This window comes from Vicugna pacos, chromosome 9, assembly GCF_048564905.1.
Source record: "Vicugna pacos chromosome 9, VicPac4, whole genome shotgun sequence".
In the NCBI taxonomy this organism is placed as follows: domain Eukaryota; kingdom Metazoa; phylum Chordata; class Mammalia; order Artiodactyla; family Camelidae; genus Vicugna; species Vicugna pacos.
Window position 1 is genome coordinate 31094287 of NC_132995.1, and position 22561 is coordinate 31116847.

Here is a 22561-nt window from a genome sequence, read left to right on the forward strand (position 1 = left end):
AAAATTGGGGTACCTGCTTTGCTTTTGTTGAACACTTGGTGGTTATCCTGGGAAACTGTCTCTATGTTGGCCATGACTGAAGAAACCGCATTGTCCCCTGATCATGAAGCATTTTCTACTCCAGTGCCTGACTACTGTAACATCCTTTTTCAAGGCCAACCTACTACAGTGGAGCTACATCAAATCCACCCAAGTTTCAAAAACAAGATTATCATACCAGCTTGCACTTGTGTTGAAAATGGCAACATCCTGCCGTCATTAGAGGTGGCTCTGAAGTAGCTCTCGTTTCCCAAGGCATGGGCTTGATCAAAGGAAGCTAGAATCAAATTGTACTGATAGTTTCTTAAGGTGGTTTGAATATTTGAAAATTAGCTACTTCCTTCTAAATTCAGAAGTTTTGGACAATGTCTTTTTAAAGAAAACTCAACTTATTTGTCCCCAAAAGCTGTCCCAACACCTTGTATTTACACATATGTCGGGGAACTGCTCTTCCCCATCCACTGCACACTTATTGTGAGGTGAATATCACAGTCTTAGTTAAATGCAACAGATGAGTGATCCCATCTGGGGCGGCTGACCAGTGGGGGCCAATTAGAGCCCTTCACTAGGATTTTGGAAATGGAACCAAGATTGGTGGAAACTGAACATGTATAAACCTGGGAGCTTTTGTTGGTCATGCTTCCCCACTTAGAAGAGAAATAGAGAAATCCACAATGCAGACAAAGAAGATATTGAAGCAGAAAGACACAAAGTGTGTGGTGTGTGTGTGTGCGGTGTGTGTGTGTGTGTGTGAGAGAGAGAGAGAGAGAGACAGAGAGAGAGACTGAGATTGGGTAGGAGTCAGAGAAAGAAAAAAGGGGGGCAAAAACCTAACAAACCAACAAACTTTCTTGGTTCCCCCGAGGGCAATTCAGATGCCTGGTTCCAGCCCACTCCCAGCTCTTGATTTTCTTGACTTTTACTAAATTCCTGAGGCTCCCTCTAATTCACTCTTTTCCACATAAACTAGCTGGAGTCCATTTCTGTAACTTGTAACCAAAACTTTAACTACCACATAAACTTCCAAATACTCTTTCAGAATTTGAAGAACAGTCAGTGATTCGTGTGTAGTTTCTTAAAATGACACTTCTAAGACTTTTATGGTTTAGCTCTTATATTTAGGTTGTTGATCCATTTTGAGTTAATTTTCTTATATGGAATGAAGTAAGAGTTCAGCTTTATTCTTTCGTAGGTAAATACCCAGTTGTCCCAGCAGCATTTGTTGAAGAGTCTACTCTTTCCCCATTGAATGGTCTTGGCCCCCTTGTTGAAAATCAGTTAGCTGTAAATGAGACACTTTCTTGCCTTGGCTTTGGTGACTTAACACTCACTCTGGCCTCGTCTCCTTTACGGGCTCAACATCTTCCTAGCCATTAAGGCTCAGCCCTGTGCATATTTTTCTTATCACTCCATGCTTGCTCTCTGGGTAATGTCTAGCTTTAATTACCACCCATTTGCAGATGACTCATATATGTGGATTTTCTGCTCAGCCCTTTCTGCAGAGCTTCAAATCTGCACATCCAACAACTAACTTGCATGTATCTTCTTGGATATCACAAAGCCATTATAAAATTCACATGCCCAAAACCAAACTATGGCTCATTCCTCCTGAAACCTGGTTCTCTTCTGATGTTCCCTATCTTAGTGAATAGCACCAACAGTTCTCCTGTTATCCAAGCAAAGAACCTTCTCCCTAACCTCTCATGGCTCCCTAACCTCCCAGCAAAACCTGTAAATCATAAATCTTACCTACCTCTCAAATTCATCCACTTCTCTCCCCTGCACCAGCACCACAGTTTTTGAGGCCTATGTTGGAAAAAATAATAATAAACACTACTGAGGAACACAATCTTTTTTAACACATAAAGTGACAACTCAAGTCCTTGAATTTCATGGAAGTCAGTACTTCCCAAATACAGGTTTAATTTGGTTCCAATCAAATTAATTATTCATTTGTACAATCAAAAATGTTTATTGGTTAAGTACTAAATGTTTATTGGTGAGTGCCAAGTGACAGGGAAATTTTAAAATTCTTCTGCAAATTAAATGGGCAAGATTATTGAAGATATGTGAAAAGGAAGAATAATGAATAATAAACTGACAAATATAAAAACATATTATCAAACTACAGTTATTAAACCAGTATGTTACTGACACAAGAATAGCCAAGTAAACCAATGGAACAGGACACATATTTTTATCATTTCAAATTCTTGAGAAAAATGAATGCAATCAGTAGTTTTAGAAATATGTTATCTATTTAGAAAAATGAAATTTATTTCCTGTCATCTACTATAATAAAAAATTCTGAATCAATACAGAGTTATGTAAAAAATTGGAAGGATAAGTATCTTAGGGAGATACTAAATAGCTACATGTTTTTAGGGTAGAAAAGACATTTCTAAGTAGATACACAAATGAAAACACCATGAAGGACATGAGTTGTGTGCCTGAATGCATAAAAATGGAAAAAAATAATATTTTAAAAACAGTATCAAAGGTTGATATCAAATTAGGTTAGAATACAAAATATATACAAAGGTTAATATTTTTAAATTCTAAAGGGTTTACAAACCCATAAGCAAAAATGAAAACCCTAGTAAGCAAATGGTTAAAGAATTCAAACAGCTGAGTCACAAGAGAAGAAATCCCAATAACCAATAAACTAATGATAAGGGTTTAACATCACTAATAATTTAAAAATACAAATTAAAATGACTACTTCCCTCAGCAAGTTCAAAGAATCAGCAAAAAGCAAAAACTGCAATAGACACTTTGAAATACTGCTGGTAGTAATTTAAATGGATATACAGTTCTTGAGGTTTAATTTGGCAAAATGTATCAACAGTCTTGAAAATGTTCTCTGCTTTGAACTAGTAATTCCACTTCTAGGAATTTTCTCCAGCCTAAAAAAAAAAAATGATCTGAGATGTACCCAAATGTGTCTAGATAAGGATGTTTATTACAGTGGTTCCTTTAACAGCAGCCAGAAATCAAAAGCAGCAAGTAGGTTTTAAAATGTCTCAATGCATTAGGTAGGCATATTTGATGGAATGCTGTGCAGGCATTGAATACACTATTTTAAAAGAATATTTAATGAAATAGAGAAATAGAGTTACAAAAATAGACAGGATTAGAGTGTGGGAAGGAACACCACAAAGCATCATCAATAATTTTTTCTAGAAGGTAAGATTATAGGTGACTTTTATTTATTTGCTATCCATTTTAGCATGGTCTTCGTTCTCTAAAAATCTATTTTTGTTTACTTAACATTTTTTTCAACATAAATGCATCATCATCATTAAATACGCAAGTGATGGGTTCACATGGGGAGTCCCCCTCTGCCTACCATCCTATGTGCCTCTCCAGAAGTAATTACTATTAAAGGTAGGTATATATCCTTCCAGACATTTTTCTGTATATTTACAAATATGAATGGAAACTAATTTTATAATCAGAAAAATACAGTTCTTTAATACAACAAAACAAAACAAAACAGAAAAGAACTGGCTGGATATTTTTGCAAATTACCCAATATCTAAAACTTAAGGAATGAAGACAGCTTTGATTTCAGGGTAAAATCATTCACCTCGATTTTAAATGACCGGAAAAAAAAAATTGCCCAGGAACAATTTTTAAAGTTGGGGTGGTGGACAAGGTATATTAAGGAAGAAATTAGCTTAAAATTTAGTTAGAAGCAAACTATCTTCTGTCCCTTCTTTTCTGATTAGAAAATGTGAAACCAATTCGTGACCTCTCATTAACATTTTTAAATAAGTACATTTTGAAGAGTAAAGGTCATGTGTGAAATAAATACAAATAAATATAAATAAACGCAAGAGGAAAGCCCCCGGCACGATTCGAGGGCAGAACAATCCACGCGGCGTGTCCCTGTCGCCCGGCCAGCTCCCGTCTGCACCCTCCGAGCTGGCGGTGGGCAGCCAGGGGAGGGTGAGGATATTAAACGGTTCTAATCCTATTCTACTTTATGACTAGCTCGAGAAATGACCTCTAGCGAGATCTGGCCCTTGTTCTATCCAGCAAGTAGATTTTTCTTACAGAAAATAAATTAAAAAGGTGTGACCTTGCTGAAGGCTGGCCGAGAAAATGAGGTACATCTTGTCACGGCCAGAGGAACCTATTTGTTCAGTTTGAAAGGCTGCCGCTTTGCTCCGATTAGAAGTTAAGATAAAAGCTGGGGTTGAAAAGAGGAGAAACATTTCTAAGCGAGGAAATTAAAGAGCTACATTGGAGACCCTTTCAGCCCTACAGTTGGCTTTTTGTGTGGGGTTTATCAGGTCCCATCAGCCACACCTCGTCTCCGTGCTCCCAGCTCCCTCTGCTCCGAGCACACAAAAGCCTGCCACGGCGGGAGAGGGGGAGAAGCCCCGTCCCCGGGAGCCCCGGGCAGCCCCACGTCCCTCCACCGCAGGTCACGGCAGCAGAAAGTGACCCACCCAAATTTTATTCACTGTGCAAAAGGACTCAAAGTCATTTCATCGCTTGCACTGAAGGGACCCAGTGGGGAAGCTTTATTCCTTCCTGGCCAATAAATGTATCACATCTTGGAGAATGCCCCAAAATTCACTCACAGAAATGGGCATTGCAATGTCTCTGTGTCCATCAGAGTTTCGAGCCAACAAAAATTTCCACCCAAAGCCCCTGAAGCAAAGAAACCTTCTTTCAACCTCTCTCTTCATTTTATAGACATTTTTTTCATGCTCCAGAATGTCTTTCAACTTTAAAAGTAAAAGCTCAAACGGGAAAAGAGGAGGCAAGAAAAAAATACTGGGATTTTCCACATGCTCTAAATTTGTACCCAACCTCTATTCCTTGGTTCTCTTGCTTTATTGAGGGTCCAGAGAATAGCTGGCGAGGCCAGACTTCTCAACCGAGAATTCAAGGTCCTTGATCGTATGAGACCAACTCATCTTTCCCACTTTATCGCTCTTTATTCCCTTCCACATTCCAGTCTCAAATATATTTTCCTCTTTCCAACCTCCATGTCTTTGCTTGAGCTGTTGATGCGGCTGGAATTCCTTTCCTACTTTCTCTTTCCCCAGTGCCAGCTATCTGCGTGTTCATGTGTCTTCATTTGCAGACTGTCTGCCTGTCTGGGGAGTGGGTCAGTTTGCTAAGCCTGCCAGAACAAAGTACCCCAAGTCCCGTGGCAAATACTGGTGAGCACGGGAGGAGCCAATGTTCCATTTTAAGGTGACATCTCTTCTGTGAGGTAAACCCCCTCCATCTCTTTTCTCAAACCTTAGCAAAATCTGCTGGGCAAATTAAGGGTTTCTGAGAGTGGGTTTTAAATGCCCAAATCAGGAAATCCAAGTTTCATAGCTGAGCTGAAGCATTTTGGGATACAGGCAACACAAGTATGGTGAGGGAATCCACAGAATGGAACTTAAGAAGCAGAATCCAGAGTCATATGGGGTGGGGGAGAAGAACCCCAAATCCAAAACAACCCATCAGCAGTCTCTACCCTCTAGAATCCCCTGGAAGATTAGGAAAGTCATGGGGCTGTCTCCATACCTGGAATGGGATCATGCCAATTTCTTTGGGTTCTCAAGAGACTACTTTGGCCTACATCTGGATTGGGGTAAAATGCCGCAGTTGGAAGACTCAGTCCTTATGGCCTCTCCAATGTTAACATTGCAATCCAGCTTTTTCACAAACATTTAAACAATAATTGGCTAAGACTTTCCGTTTTGAGACCACCATTTTAAGAAAACTGAGCCTCTTTGTGCACTGCTCCCCCCAACAAATATGCTCTCTAGATAAATAAAACTGCATTGTGTGGCTTGTCCAGCAAAATGATTTGTCCACTGAATGATGCCCCAAAGTCTTAATATCAACAAGATGGGCTTGATCCCTGTGCTTGATCTTAACCACGTACGTATTACTTAGCATCCTAAGAGTGCTGGATGCTTGGTTGCCTGCAGAAAAAGGAGGAAATACTACCAATTACCATGAAACTCAACCATCAGAAATGTCTGCTCCTTAGAACAGCTGGTGACAAGAGGGAGAATTATGGCCCCCTCCGAATATTGCTAAACACTATCAAGAACAAATTACAGTATCCAACATTAACAACTGCTGGCTGAGACCACAGGCCAAGACTGTAAGTATTTCCCCTGGCATGGTTCTTTGGCATCCTTCAAGTTCACCTTCTACTCCACAGCAATCCAAGGCATATTTGCAAGACACTCAGTGCAATGTTGATAGTGTCACTGTGCCCCAAATTGCTTACAATCTATATTTTATGTGTGATTAAAGAATGAGCTCTTCTACCTTTTACTGTTCCCCACTGACAATAATAATAGTAATAATAACTACCAATTTTAAGTGCTTATTAAGCATCCAACCATATTCTAAGCACTTCATACATGCTATGTTTTTAAGCCTCATCTATAATGATCCTAGGATCTCAGTACTGTTATTTCCCCAGTTGTACACATGAAGACAAGAAAGCACAGAGGGTGTTAAGTGTCTCTCTAAGGTACAGGTCTCACAACTAGGAAGAAAGACAGGCAGGGTTCAGATCCAGAGCTGGGGCATCTCCTCCACCGCTAATGCTTTTAACCATAATCTGACACATACCCACACTACTGATGTAGAGAAGGGCAGCGTGGCTAAGCTAGATGGACTTCTACTTAAACATGCTTCAACCTGTCATAGTCAACAAAAGCAAGACATAGACAGCGTGTGTTGCAGTACTGCTGCCTCACCTGCATTTTCCTACCCCCGATGCTTAATTTCTTCCCTCATTCCACGGTAAGATCAATGGTGAAGAGAGACTGGTAAGTTAAAATCAAGTTTTGAGAAAAAGTTTGTTTCAGGATATATGTGTAGCATGTATGTTACAAATTCGACTAACATCCTAGGTTGTAAGTTTGGTTTACCTAACAAATATTTTCCATTTGAGGGAATGAAAAGTCATTGATTACAGACCCAAGGTAGCCCATCCAAAGGAGCAACTGTGAATGCTTCTAGCTGTGAGCACCAAAGCCAGATGGGAGTGCCAGACCAAACAAGTATCAGATTGTCACCTTGACCAAACAAGTGCCAGGGATGATATAAAAATTTTAAAATGGGACTATAAAGGAAACTATAGCATGAGAGGCCAGAGAACAAGAAAGGGCACTGAGAAGGATGGTACCCTCATCAAGAAGAAGCTAGAGGCTTACTCCCCAGTAAAAAGGGGTGCGGGAGTAGTGTCCTTGCTCAATCATCACAATAACTGTGTGTTGGCCACAGTCCATTGGGACCTGAGGCAAATGCATCACGAAGCCTGTGAGTTCTTTTGGATCACTTCCTTTCTCCATGTTCCTATGGTTGCATGTGCTGCTTCCCCAAATCAACAAGGACAGGAGGCTTAGTCAGAGCCATCATCAGGCACTTGGGAGTTTAGGAGTTCCAGGGATATGTGGATCCATTAGAGCATCACCCACAGCCTCTCACCAGCTCCACTGCTCTACTTCCCCTCACACCTCCTCGTGCTAAACATCCCCCCCATGTCCCACTTGGAGTGCATCCACCTCCTCCAAGGGCCCTCCAGAGCCTCAGCTTCTAGCCCCAGCACTCCAAGTACTTTCCTTACAAGGAAAGCCTTCCCACTCCAAGGTGAGACCCAGTGAAGAACAATTTCTCCATTTCATTGTCTGGGGATTATCTGAGGAGACTGATCTACAGAGAACAAAGTGGGGAGGGGATGGGTGTGTCATTGTAAGCCTTCCTGAATCTGTGAATCAGTTCCTCTGGGTGGATTTGTCCTTCATTTTGTTTCCTTAGGTCCCATCTCATGGTTTGTTTTTTGATTTGGGTCAAACCTTTTGCTGCTTGGGTTTTTGGATACAACCACCCCAAACGAGAGGTTCAGAAAGCGCTAACAATCTTGTCCCCCACCTCCAAATACCTCACCTATGCCCCACTTCTCCCTCCAGGATCCCATCTCTAAGGTGACAACGGGGCTCGCCAAGACCCACTCAAAGCTGCCCATGTGGATGGGGCTTAAACAGAACATATCAGGTACGTAAACAGCCCCTCTTGGCCCACTGAAGTGTTAAGCAGATTTAGTCCTCTCAATAATGGAGTTAGTGCCCTGACACTTCATCAGCTATGCTCACATGGAGAACGTCTCTGAGCAAAAGAGGGACACTTCTTTGCTCTGACCTAACGGTTGGTTCAAAAGCAGCTGAGTTCTATTTTCTATTTTCAGTATTCCTCATTGAAATCATGTTGTAAATGACAAAGAAGCTTGTAGAGGGAAGGATGATGAGCAAAAGAGAGAAGTATGAGAGAAAAAGGCAGGAAGCTCCTTCTTTTTGAGGACCTACTATGTGCCAGGTACTAAGACAGCTAATCCTGAGAACAGATAGAAGCTCCTAGAAAATGTGTCGATTGCCTTCTTCCATGTGAGTTTTAATTAAGTGATTTTTCAGTTCTGTAACTTTGGTTTGCTGTGAAAGGGCCTTTGTACATTGTTTGTCACGCCTGGTCTTTTTTAAGATTTCTTTTCAAACCCAATTTTGTATATTCTAATTGCAAACTCCAGTTCAAGTTCCTAAAACACTCTCTTATAATTATCACCAAACAAATGCAGTGATTCCACAAAGCCCAAACATGTGTCACATTAATTCTCACAACTAAAATACTTTCATTTTTCTTGGACTCTAAGCAAAACGGACCATAAGCAAAGTGTTTGATAAAATGACAGGTGGAATTCCATCCAATTAAGACATAAATATTTTTCCAGAGGCTAAGCTCACTGCAAAATAATAATCTTCACTCAACACATCTTTACATGTCTGTGGCAAAACACCTGTCTAAAACTGTTAACACTAAATATTTTGGGAGCTCTGTACTTCAAAGACATCCCTGAAAACGTCAAGCATTGTTAAAATGCTGAAGTAATTTTGCTTAAATGCTTCTGTGACAACTGTCCGACTTGATTTGTTTTAGCTGAATACATTCCGAATATTGCTTGGAATCTGTGAATTGATCATTTGCCAAAAGATGAGAACTGGGCTGAAGTCAAGAGAATTACATGCATCAAAGAAATGGAAAAAAATGGGGGGAATCTTCGGGTATTTTAAAAATGCAATTTATCTTCTGGGTTGGAAACTTCAAAAGAACACTCTTACCTATTGATAGCATTTGCAGTAGAACTACAAGTATACAGTAGAAATCATTCTGATTCTTGACCAAATTCATACATACAGAGTCACATCTAAAGTTCCTCATGCAGAGAATAAAAAGCATGTTTTAAAGTACCTTGTCAAAATCAGTGATTGAGCAATACAAAGTTGAGGCGTTTTCCCAGGAACTTTTAGCTAGTTGGTTGCCAAGTGCTTAGAGTTCTTAGAATCACAGAATATTAAAAGTAGTGATCATCTAGTCCAACAGCACCCTTTCTGCCCTGACTCCCTCATTTTGGGGTAGGTAAATTGAGGCTCAAAGACCTGCAGCCAACCATACTTGGTTAACAGAAGTACCTTCAGCAAGAGCTTAAAAGTAGAGCTGATGAGTGGGCAGCTGGGGAGACATTTATGAAACTTTTCAAGATATGGTAAAAAATGGAAGAAAAATGTCAAAGAGGTATAATGAAGTCAATAAAAAGAGGAACCCAGGTGAGCTGGGTAATTACTATGGGCCAGGCATTGTACTTTACATGCATCATCTCATTGCACTCTTGCACCAGGATGCCATTATTATTCCCTTTTACAGACAAAATCTCTAAGCTAGGCAGATAGCAACTGACAGAGTCAAGACTTGGAGTCATCTCTGTCTGACTCAAAATCCTTATTCTTAACCATCTGTGGAACTTCCTCCCAGTGTTTATGACTACAGAGCTTGTTTATTTTCCATGAATTCAAGCAGGCACCATTGTAACTTGAGAAATCTACCATGACAATGATTTGGGGGAGTGGGGTCTGAATCAGCTACAAGTCACACCTAAGCTAGGGAATCTGATGAGAGTTTGTTTTCAGGGCTAAAGGTAGAACGACCAGGGTCTGGAATTTCTCAAGAGGCCCTAATTCAAATATTCTGTCCCTTTGTTCCCATAAGGACCCTCATTTTTGACATATGTGTGTTCTGAATTATTTTACAGCATGTTCCAGGGCCTTGACTTAGTCTGACACTCCTGGAGTCAACCCAAGAATTACCTATACTCCTGGACTTCCAGACATATTTTTATTGAATGCCACTAGTTTAAGGCCTGCCCCACACCAAACACCCCATGTTGGGTCTAAACAAAACCAACACTGAACCTAGAAGAGATCAGTTATTTTCATTTTCTCTCCATAATAGGACTCTTTCTGTGGAAAGCATCCGAAAACCAAGTCAAACAGGTCGAAACAGAAAGGGGATAAACTGTCTCCGTGACCTGAAAACCCTTGAGGCAGCTCTGTCTGCAGATATGTCTGAATCTCGGGACTCTAAGAGAATCGACAGGACTTTAGTCCTTCCTTTTTCATTTCTCAGCTCTTTGTCTCTACGGCTGGGGACACTCAAGCAGAACCTGTCCACATGGAGGCAAAAGGACCCAGCCTCCCCACCCTCCGCAGTTCCAGCAAAAAGAGAGTCTGTCTTTCTCAGCTTTTCCAACAACAGCCCCAAGTCGGGGCTAATCAGACTAGCTTAGTCATGTGTCCACCACTGAACCAATCACAAAGAAGCCAGAGGGATGGGATGTGTTGATTGGCCAGGCCTGGGTCACATGCCCACCCCTAGCCGTGTGAAGATGTGGGCCCTCTGTCTGGTCTTATGAATTAAGAGTAGGAGATGGGTGGTTCCTCTGGAATAAAACCTGGGAGCTATTACCTGAAGTGGGGGGAAATCGGTGCCAAACAGGCAAAATCAACAAATGCTCCCACCACCTCCCAACTCTCAGTCACTGCCGTCCAGGAGAGAAGGCAGGTACTAGAGAGGGTATCTAGAGTAGGTACACAGGAGCTGAAGCAATCAGGGGTGGGAAGCTGAAAGATGTAGTTTCAAACTTCAGTTACTCCAGAACCAGCAGAGCTTGTTAGAAAGGCAGTCTCCTATGCTCCACTCCCAGAAATTCAGCAGATCTGGGGAGTGAGAAGTCACATTTTTTACTGCTTCCCTCAGTGTAATGTAGGTGAACTGTATTTCGAGAGACATTGGTTTAGATCCTCGGAAGGTAGACGAGTTGTAAAGTATTAAATGTGTTTCGCTAATGCAAAATCATAGCCAGAGGGAGTCTTCAAAACAAACAAATCTTGACAACTGCAGTCTGTGAATTTCTCTCTCAGTAACCACACTGCTCACTACCTCTTGGGCAGTGCCAGGTGCTTAATAAATGCTTTGGGAGATGAGGCTCTTCATCAAGGCAACTTGCTGAGGGCTGGTTTGTCCACCAGTAACATAAAGACGTATGGGATTTACAAACAGCTTTGCATGTCTGATCAGAAACACTACAGCTTATTGTCAAATGCATAAGGCTGATAAAGGGAAAAGTAGTTTAAGTAAGTGGGATTCTAAAATCTTTTTTAAAAGACGAAGGGGGGGGGGGGAGAAAACACCTCCACCACTAGGAAAACATTTAAAGAGCAGAAAAGTAGAAACAATGTATTGTAATTTGAATCTTTCTCCTCTCCTCTCTCCTCCCCTCCTTTCCCCCCTCCCCTTTCCTCCTCTCCTTTCTTTTCTTTTCTCTTTCTTTTTTTTTTTTTTTTTCCTTTCCTCTTTGTTAAATGCACCATTGGTAGATAACCAAGCACAGAGCAATAATGGGAGCCACAAATCTTTTTAAAGCGTTCCCCATAAGGGTGACAGGGCAGGAATCTCTGGGAAGGTCAGCCCAACCCGGTCCTAGGAGAGCTTGCTCCTTGAAACTTGAAACTTGCCAAGTGCTATCACTTCAAGGCACACAGACCTAAGAGGATTAAGGTAAGTATCCCTCCTAAAAGCTTGAAAAAACAAAGATTAGTTTTTAGCATCACAAAGAAACATATTTATATAGGCTCCAAAGGAGAGGAAATATGTTAAGACTTCTGGAGTGGGGGTGGAGATGAGGAGAGACACCGTGGGCAGAAAAGACAAATCACCTCTAAGCAAGCGGGAAGGAGCACTGCTACAAGGTTATCCACTGTTTACAAAGAAATAGATTGAAATTGAGATTTATGCAAAAGTAACAAGACATGTACTGCAAAACCGTACTGAGCTTAATTTACTAAGTAAGCATTTGTGATTAGACCAAACAGTGGACTTTTGTTTTTCTCACTGTATCACAATGGAGGTGAGGATTATTAGGATAATTAACAGCTAAGTCAACACTGCAAGAACTTGCTCATCTTCAAGAAAAATACACCTCTTTTAATAACTTCAAGAAGACTTTACTATATAGTCATAATGGAGTAAATCACTTAAATTCTTTCAACCCTCGTTTCCAAAGTAGTTTTACTAAGTCAGTGATTTTTAAAAATTGGGAGAGGTTGCAGAACCATTGAAAAGTCTCAAGAAATCCATGAACCTCAGGAAAATACACACGTATGCAGAACTGTGCACATAACTCTTTTGCATTAGAAATATATTCCTTTCATATAGTAATCAACAAGATAAATTTCATCAAAATCTTATCCTTCACTTTTTTTTTCCAGACAAAAATGAATGGCTACTCCCCCCTCCTTCAAAAGAAAATAGATACAGATTACACAAATTAAACAAAAAGTAAACTTTAATTCTAGTTGAAAGTAAACTTCCACTGGAAAGTTCTTTTGTTTGGATTGCCTGAGGAGGCAGACCTGTGGATTGGTCTTTGACATGGCCATCGCTGACATTTAATCCATTTCATTTCTGCAAGGGACAAATGCAGAACTCCCATTGCTCCTGTGGCCAGGTAAGGGTGAGGCTAGTCAGAGAAATGCCAGAACTCCCCGAAACTTCAAGTGGAATGCTTTTTACAACAGTCCCTTTGTGAAGTCAGAGAGGTCACCTGTGCCAGGATCTGCCTAGTTGACAATGTCTACAAGCAGCAGAGGGTTAGGTATTTTAATGTTAAGGCACCCTGAGCTTAAGAAAATTTCAAAAAGCCTCTGTAGCCTTTCCAGGTGTCCATCAACTTCCACCTGCCACCATACTGACAACAGTTCGCCACCATCAAGTATACTTGTGAGGTCATTTCAACAGCACTGACCAAGGGTCCCCCAGTAATTCCTCCATTTCCGTATGCACAAGTTAAAATTTGCCCTCTTAGAGCTCATGAGCACATCTGATGTAAGCAATGTTCCCTCATCCAATTGAACTGTTGCTAAAGTCATGGGATATTTTACAGTAGATTTCATCTTAAAATCAAAGAAATATGTGAACTCTCCACCACCAGCCCCCTTACCTAGAAGGATGAAGGCTAAAGGGTTCAAAGCTTTTATGCAACAGCTTCCATAACAAGGAAGGCAAGACTTTGAATTAAGAGATTTATCATATTCATTTTTTTTAGCCTGCCAAGAATGCCAAGACTTAAAGAAATTCTTCTGAATTGTTTTGAGAATGTACATTTATCTTCTGCCAAATAGTCAACAGAGTGTGTTAGACTTGCCCCTGGAAGCTAGGGAACTTCAGGATTTTGGAGCAAGCCTTCACAGTCTGTTTCCATTTTTTGACAAGCCCCCAGAAAGGTGGTGATTCAGAACTCAGCTCTAGCATCATGGAGATGCTTCCCTGTGCTTGACCAGATGCCTGCCAGCATCGTGGGCAGACTATTTTGACATTAGTGGAATCCTCTGAAAAGAGCAGCAAGTTACAATAACGTACAGAACCTCTTTATTCACCAAGCAGCAAAACCAGATGAGATGTCAAGCTTTGCAGGTGTACAGCATCTCAGGTCAGATTTCCCCCCAAACAGTCCCTGACATTGGGATATGAACGCAAGTAGCTTATTTTGGAGGCGATCCCAGGAAGTACCTGTGGGAGAGTGGGGAAGTGAGTCAGAGAATGGAAAGAAGACATTAACAGGTGTATTATCAAGCTGGTTACTGCTGTGGGCCACTTGGGTGCAGTACTACTGGCAAATTCTGGCCGAGAGTGGAGAATGCACTTCAGAATCGTCCCAAGCAAGGGATGCTTAAACATCGACGCCTGCTCATCACTGGTTGGGGGCTGCTCCGTTGGAGATACTAATTTTTCCAGCATTTTGAGCCTGCTTGGTGCATGGGCCAAGCTTACTCCAGCAACCAGAAAATATTCTTAGGCAGAGAGCGGCAGGTGTTTAAAGCAAGAAGTCATCAGAATTCAGGGGGTGGTGAGTGCTGAGGCGATACAGACAGAACATGGACAGGGTCTGCTACACACAGATACTGTTTTCTTCAAGGCAACGTTTTCACCATCTCCAGGAGGCTGCTGTAATTCCTAAAAACTGGGTCATCAGCACAGAGTTTTCTTTGCTGACATCATCCTGTATATGATAGACAAAAATAAGGCTGTACAGAGGACATCTCTAATCTCTTCCAGTTGTTTGATGAAGGGGCACAGAGTGGCTGGGAATTCCTCCAGGATCTGCTTCAAAATAGTGGGAAACAGTTCAAGGGATTCTGCAATGGATATCACTTGACCAAGGCAGTTCTACAATTTTATTCTTCCTTCCAAACTGTACCCTAGCTCAACCACTTCTAAGACACATGGTTTCAACAAGGCTGCCGCAACTATATGGATTATTTCACTGGTGCAGGGATAAGCAATCTCATAGGAAGCATTGAAACAAGGCAAGTTTGTGTGGAAATAATGAAAGTTTAGGTAAAGTTCCAGTATTTTCAAAACCAGTCTACTTTCCCCTTAATCCCATTTGGCATAGAAGATTTTCAAGATGGACAGGTAGAAAATACTCCTTTAACCTGTTGGCTTCATTCTTTCCATTGGTCTGAACCTTACTACATATGGCTTTTTAAAAATTATTATTATATCCTGTCACATCCAATGCTGCAAGTAAAATGGACTCATTATATATTTTTTTCTTTAACATTTCCCAATTTAGGTGTGGCCTGATGCAATCAAAGATGGGCATCCATTAAAATGTTGGAAGATCTTAATTCCTATTGATGGGAGAAATAATCTCAACCATGGTGATCAACACATGTTTCTGTGATAAGCTGAATGGTTATTTAGCACTCATCTTCTCTCCTCCTTCTTGCATTCTGGGCAGAGCATGCTTCCCCATCCCATGGATCTGGGGCTGGGCCATGTGACTTACTCTGGCAAACAGAAGTATAGAGGACGTGACACTAGCAGAAACCTCACGTGTCCTTGTGCATCTTGGTTTGGCTCTTGTGCTTCTGCTCTTCTCTGTAAGAACAACACATTGTGGGTAGCCACTGGTCCAAAGAGGATATGTGGAGGACACCTGAGTCTGACCTACATCTTGGATCCTGGAATCATGAGCCTGAGTCTAGCCTGGTCCAATCATTCCAATCAAGTTGCAACCAACTCATGGACCCCTGGGTGACAAATAAATGCTTGTCATTTTAAGACACTGATTTTCAGGGGTGGTTTGTTACACAGCATTATGGAAGCAAAAACTAACACATTACTTTATTGTATAAACTAGTATTCTTTATCCCCTCACACTTGGTTAGAATGCAAAATATCTTGGCACAGTTGGATTTAAAACTTTTTTCCCTAAAAAGTCAATTTTTCAAAAATAACAAGACATATGCTCAAGAAAATATATTCTTTTTAGTGTGTTTTATCCTCACTTCAACCCCAAACTATATGATCTGTGAGAACGGGCCTGTCATTCTACTCTTCATTTTGGAGGCTGGCACTAATTAACAGTCCATTACAATGGCATCCCCCAGCTGACGCCTTTTGATGTGAACTTTTTCAAGTTCCATCTCCTTGCTGTTATAACCTTACAACACTTCACTCTGCCACAGTTTAATTTGTAATCAAAATTATGAACTAATGAAATAACACAAAGCCTGTTTTAATAGGGTGGTTTGCTTGTTTGTTTTCAAAATTATACCAATTTGCCATTTTACCAAATTCACATCATTTTTTTTTTAATGAAAGCTACATCTTCACTATCACCATTTGAAATGAGAGGCCTCCTGGACTTGTTGCATACAATTAAACCACAACAAAAGGAAGCCGAAGTCATTTCACTTTTCATAAGGCTGTAATTATTCTTTAACTATTGGAATACGACATCCCTTAGGAGCTAATTATCGAAAAGCTCTCATCACACATAGGAAACACACAAACAAATCCTTCAAGCACAAAGTAAATGTTCAACATTAAAGAGCTGCATCCAGGAAGTCAGACCAATCAGTTGGTCCAGCTAATTACTAATCTGATTTTTGGAGTAGCTGCATTGGATAATTATGACGCCTATTCATAACATGAAAAGCACAGCCTTTGACTGACTTTAATAAAGATCTAGCTGCAAGAAAAAATGTGCTAAGAACCAGAATACAAAATTTGCATTGCAATAGAATCAAGTGTGCTAGACATTTTTTAATAGAAAACATTTCATTTATCACATGATAGATATACTTAATATACCTTTTTGTGGATGTCAGGTTGAAAGGCAAAGTAAGCTATTATATTGATATGATTTCCTATGAGCCATGCAGTAGTGCTCAAAGCCTAATTTGTATTTTAAAATGTGCATTATAAAATGCCTTTCTGAGTTAAATGAGATTCACATTAGATAAACATAACATTTTAAAGATTATGCTATGGATTATATTCTAAAGAAATTACTTATATGTGGAATTTTAAAAAATGAGACAAATGAACTTATTTACAAAACAGAAACAGACTCACAAACATAGAAAATAAACCTATGGTTACCAGTGGGGGAAGGAGAGGGTGAAGGGATAAATTGGGAGTTCGAGATCTGCAGATACTAACTACTGTATATAAAATAGATAAACAGCAAGGTCCTGCTGTGTAGCACAGGGAACTACATTCAATATCTTATAGTAGCCTATAAAGAAAAGGAATATGAAAAGGAATAGATATATGTAACTGAGTCATTATGCTGTACACCAGAAATTAATGCATTGCAAACTGACTATATGGCAATTTTTAAAAAGTAAGACAACCACCAAGCATATTTAACAGCGACACTCTAGAAAACTCACAACTAAAATTAGGTATAAATTAAAAAAAAAAATTAAAGTCAGAGTCATATACATAACGTGGTGACTACTCCTTCTTAAATGTATTCCTGTATCAGACTATTCAAATCCTTCTTAATTTTTAAATGGTTCTAAAACTAATAAACATCCTCATACACTGTTGGTGGGAATGCATAATGGCCCAACTTTTCCATATGGCGATTAGCCAAAAACTATCAAAATAGAAGTGTCTCTATCCTTTTGACCTCGCCACGTACCTTCTAAGATTTTCATCTTGTAGACGCACTTGTGTTAATACTCAGAAATAATGTATAAGGATGTTCATTACAGCATTGGAAGAGTAAAAATAATAATGATTAATAGGATAACAGTCCAATTATTGCCAATTAATAGAGGACTGCTTCCTGATAAATCTGTACAAGATACTAGGCAGCTACTGAAGACACAGAGAGAGAAGAGACCTATGTGCACAGGTATACAAAGATGTTCAAGATACATTCAATGCATAAAAAGGTAAGTTATAAAATAACATGCATGGTATGATCCCATTCTGCACCTTAACAAGGTATGCTTATACATCCCAGATAAATGTACATACAAATATTTTCCATCACGGTGTATGTTTATGCACGCGTATGTGTATGAGTAGAGAGATCACCATTGCTAAACTTTCTAGGACACACAACAGCGAGCAGCTCTTTCTTCAGGGGAGTGGTGGTCCTGTAGTACAAAAGCAGCCACTGACAATACATGAAGGAATGAGCATGGTTGTGTTCCAATGCAATCTTGATGGGAAAAGATGGCCAGCCCATGACCTGTGGTTTGTAGACCCCTACACTAAAGATTTTCATCCAGCCTCCATCGCTTTATGCAGCATCTACACACTCATGACTCCCAAGTTTACACCTCCAACTTCAATCTTGCCCCTGACAGTGATACTTGCATTCTACAAGGTAACCAACATTTTCACTTGGATGTTGGGGCTGAGATGACTAACCACTCAACATTGCGTGCCTTGTTCTATAGTGTAATTGTCTCTAAGAAGCAGCTACCTGGCCAAGGACTATCTTTCCCATTCTCCATTCACCCTTTGCATCAAGGTGGGCCCATGTTACTAGTTATTTCCCAGTGTTCCTTCCCCACTGCCTGTCTGCCACCTGTCAATGGAATGCAGCCCTAGAGGATGGTCGAGCCACAAGACAGAAAGAGCTGGGGTGCTTGAGTCACTATGTGGAAGATCCCTCATCCAATGAGAATTCCTGCATTAATCTATTACAGGAATGAGAAACAAACATGTTTTAAGCCATGGAAATATGGGGATTTATGGTGCAGTACATAGTATCACTCTAATTAGTACACGTATCTAATAGCCATCTAAAATTTAACATGTCCCAAACTGAAACTCTTCATTTTTTTCCTTCTGTGCTCCCTTCCCAGTGTCCTCATCTCAGAAAATGGCACCTCCATGTACCTATTTTTCAAGTCAAACACTTTGGTGTCATCACTGACTCCTGTTTCTCACATATCTGACATCCAATGCATCAGTAAATACCTTAAAACATATCCCAAGTATGGTCTTTGGTAATGGCTCCACAGCTGACACCCTAACCAAAGTCACCATCATTGGTCCCCTAAATGATTTCAATAGCTTCCCTCAGCCTCCCACTTCCACTGGAACCTCCCCTCTCCTTCTCTGTTCTCCACATCAACACCTGCTTGAGCTTTTCAATACAGAAGTCAGATTCCCCTCACCCACTAAGACAAACTCCATACAGTGGCTTCCATTGTGCCTAGAATGAAATCCAAATGTTGTCAATTCAAGTGTCAAGGCCCCCATGATCTGCTCCATGACTCTCTTCAAATTCATCTCCTACATCTCTTTCTCTTCAACTCCGATAAACTGTGTTGGCCTTGTCAACTCCCCCTCAAGCCTGGCGAGCAAGCTTCCCCCTTGCGGACTTTTATGTGCTGCTCCCATGGCCTTGGTTTTCACTTTCATTTCTTCTCTAGTTTTTCCTTCTCAGGGACGTCCTCTGGGGCCACCCCATCTACAACAGTAACCCTCCTCATCCTTTATCACCTTGCTCCATTTCCTTTCTCTTTACAGCACTGTCCACCTGATATCATACCATACGTCTGTTTATTTGCTTATTTCTATTATTAAAATATAAGTCTTGTGATGGCAGGACCTTCACCTGTCTCCATCGCTGTTGCACACTCAGTGCTTTGAATTGTGTCTGGCCCATAAAAGTGGTTTGATAAATATTTCTTAAGTTTATTTCTTTTCCTTGATTATTTTTTTCAGAGCTCTGAGATATTGGGGACTATCTTCCTGAAACTTTCATATATGACAAAAAAAACCTGGCTATATATATCCAATATTGTTTTAGAACTTGCCCCTGAAAATTCTAGACACATTTTCCATTGCCTTCTGACATTTAGGTTTGCCCCAAAGAACTTAATGGCTGATTTTCATTCTATTTTGAATAATACAATTTTTTTGTATGGATGCATATAATTTTTTGAGATCAGTATGGGGGCTAATTTGAGTCCTTCTCTATGGTTTTTACCTGAAATGCTATAAGCTGTTCAGATCTACAAACTCAGAGCTTTTTCAGGGCAGAGATTTATCTCCAATTATTCTTTGACTATTGCTTTTATTCCAAGTTTGCTTGCTTCATCCTCTTATGTAACCATATATATACCATAACATATATAACCATGAGACTGGCTCACCAGGAAGGTTGGTGACCCACCCCAGTTAGACTCCAAGTTCATCGAGGGCATGGACTGAGCACAAGACCTGGCACACAACAGATGGGCACTGACTGGAATTAAATAGAAGAAGACAGGAAAGTGTAAGAGTTACTACACTTGCACATGCAGAGTGGGGAGGTCTTCATTTGGTTCTTAGTCATGTAAGCTTTTTTAATATCACCAAAATATTATGCATCAAGGTTAGAAAATGTGTTAACTACACACAAGTTAGTCAAGTACATACTGTAATTCACAAAAACACTAGAAATACCCATTTGTGTCATAAGCATTTATTAACCACTTTTTGTTTGCTGGGGACAGTGAGTTACAATGGATGAGGCAGATGTGGACTCCTCCCAAAGAAGCCTGCAGGTGGATTTTATAATCCAAAACCCAAAGAGAAACAATTACGGCATTAAAAAAAAGACCAGGTAACATGTGTCTGAGCCTACCAAGAAAAGGCTACAGGGAAGAGGTGACATTTGGGTCTCAGAGAGATGAGAAAGGGCTCCCAGTCTGAGAAAGGCTCTGATCAGAACTTTTCCCAGAGGTAGGAAAAAAAACCCTGGGTATGTAACAAGGATTTGGATGTGGCTTAAGAATAGGGATGTGCTCATTTTCTATTGCTGTGTAAAACAAACAAACATAGCAGCTTAAAATAGCAATTATTTATCATCTCCCAGATTCCAGGTGTCAAAAGTCTGGGTTCAGCCTCACTGGATTCTCCACTCAGGGTCTCCCAGGGCTGAAACCAAGGTGTTCCTCTCGGGAACTCCTCTTCCAAGCTCCTGTGGGTGTTGGCAGGGCTCAGTTCCTTGCTGTTGTATGACTGAGGTTCCCGTATCCTTGTTAGCTATTGGCCACTGACTCCTCCCAACTTCTAGAGGTCGCCTTCAGTTTCCTTCCTCATGGCCCCCTCTGTAGACCTCTCACAACACGGCAACTTGCTTCTTCAAGGTCAGCAGGTCATCTCTCTGACTTTTGGAGGGATGGATCCCTCTTTTTAAAGGCTCATCATTTAGGCCAGGCCCACCCAGATAACTCTTTTGATCAGCTCCAAGACAACTGATTGGTAATCTAGTCATATGTACAAGTTTCTCCCATACTCAAGGGGAGGGGATCATACAGGGCACATAATTTGGGGGTGGGGGTGGAGGGGTAGGAATCCTGGCAGCTGAGTTAAAATACTTCCTACCATAAGGGGTGGTAAATGGATTCGAAGGGCATTTGTTCTAGGGAAAGTGTCAGATGGTGGAGGAGCTTGATTGCAAGACAAGGAGTTTGGAGAGTAAGAAATTTTATGTTGAGAAGCAGCAGGAGGAGACTAGAGCAGAAGGAGGCAGTATCTTTACTGGACTCTGTAAAGAGTTTGATAAAGTTATTTTACTGGCATGTTAAAAATGGAAAGGTTTTAGAGCAAGGATGGGAACTAGGCGCTGACTCTGATCATGTAGTACTGGCTGCCTGGAGGGCCGTGTGGGGAGGGTTTGAGGCCATGTCTGGTCTTAGTGGGCAGCAGTGCTGGGGTCTACTGGCCATGTCTACTAGGGTGAGGGTGGAGCTGAGGGCCGGCTGCCCCGGCACTTGAGAAAATAGTTTCAGACCTTGTACCTCTGAAAAGGAAAATAGCAAGTTTATTTTCCAGGATTCTATGCTTTAATCTAGCATCCTACAAAGCAAATAAAAAAGAGCAAACATCAGGAAGCTCTCCAAGCCTTTTTCAAATGTCAGGAGCTAGAATAAAATACAAATAAATTAATCCATGGGGAGTTTTTTCTAGTCCTTCCTCTCTCCCAGTGGGGGGGGGGGGACAGCTCCAACATTCAGGAATTTCTAGCAATCTCTTTAAACATAAGAAAACAGGTCTGCCAAGCAAAGAATTCAAATGCCCTTACTTTGGACTTTGATGATGCATTCCAAGGCTGCATGGAGACGTGTGTAAGGAGAGTGATGAGAAAGTTAATCCTCTAATGATAGGTCTGAGGCCCAGGGGGAAGCACAGTCGCAGGGTCACGTGTGTCTGCGGAGGGGAGGATGTCTGCAAGGCTCACGCGCACCTGGCCTCTCCAGCGCTCAGGCTCTTGCGCCATGTCGCACGCCTGAGGAGCAGCCTTATGTCTTCCAACTCAAAAGCAAAAATCCCGGCAGACTATACAGGCATTGTTTCCTCTATGTTCAAAAGCTCTGCCCTGGGTACTTGTTACTACTCAAGAGAGTGCTTGAGAAAAAGTGGCTTTACCCTTGGAAGCCCTAGGTGACTTCTGGCTCTACTTTTTAGCGGGTATGGCAGATGAGACTACTGTTTGAGGGAACCTATTTCCCTGCGTCGTTGGAGGGAGCACACCTCCCTCCTCCCTGATGTCGGGCTTGGCCCCATGACTTGCACTGGCCAATGAGATGCTAGCAGTTTTGACACAGTTAGAAGTTTACAGTGTGTTTCAGAGGACTTGTTTGCCCTCTTGCGTCTCTGCCGTCACCACAAGAAAAACATGCCCAGGCTAGCCCCTGGTCCACTGAGGATGAAAGGCATACAGAGCAGACCTGAACCCAACGGCAGCATGGAATTAAGCCTGTAGGAGCCCAGATGAGATGCAGAAAGCTAACATTATGGTTACTGGGGAAAGGGGCTGGGAAGGGATAAATTTGAGATTTGCAAATGTTAA

General features: G+C 41.1%; 1 long non-coding RNA gene across 1 annotated transcript in view; it reads right to left on the bottom strand.

Moving 5' to 3' along the window:
* The window catches only part of LOC140698123 (uncharacterized), a 146596-nt gene that overhangs the window by 77396 nt on the left and 46639 nt on the right, over positions 1-22561 (bottom strand). Inside the window, exon 2 of the long non-coding RNA XR_012075608.1 lies at positions 1793-1845. This is a non-coding gene — a long non-coding RNA (uncharacterized lncRNA). The remainder of the gene's footprint in view (positions 1-1792; positions 1846-22561) is intronic.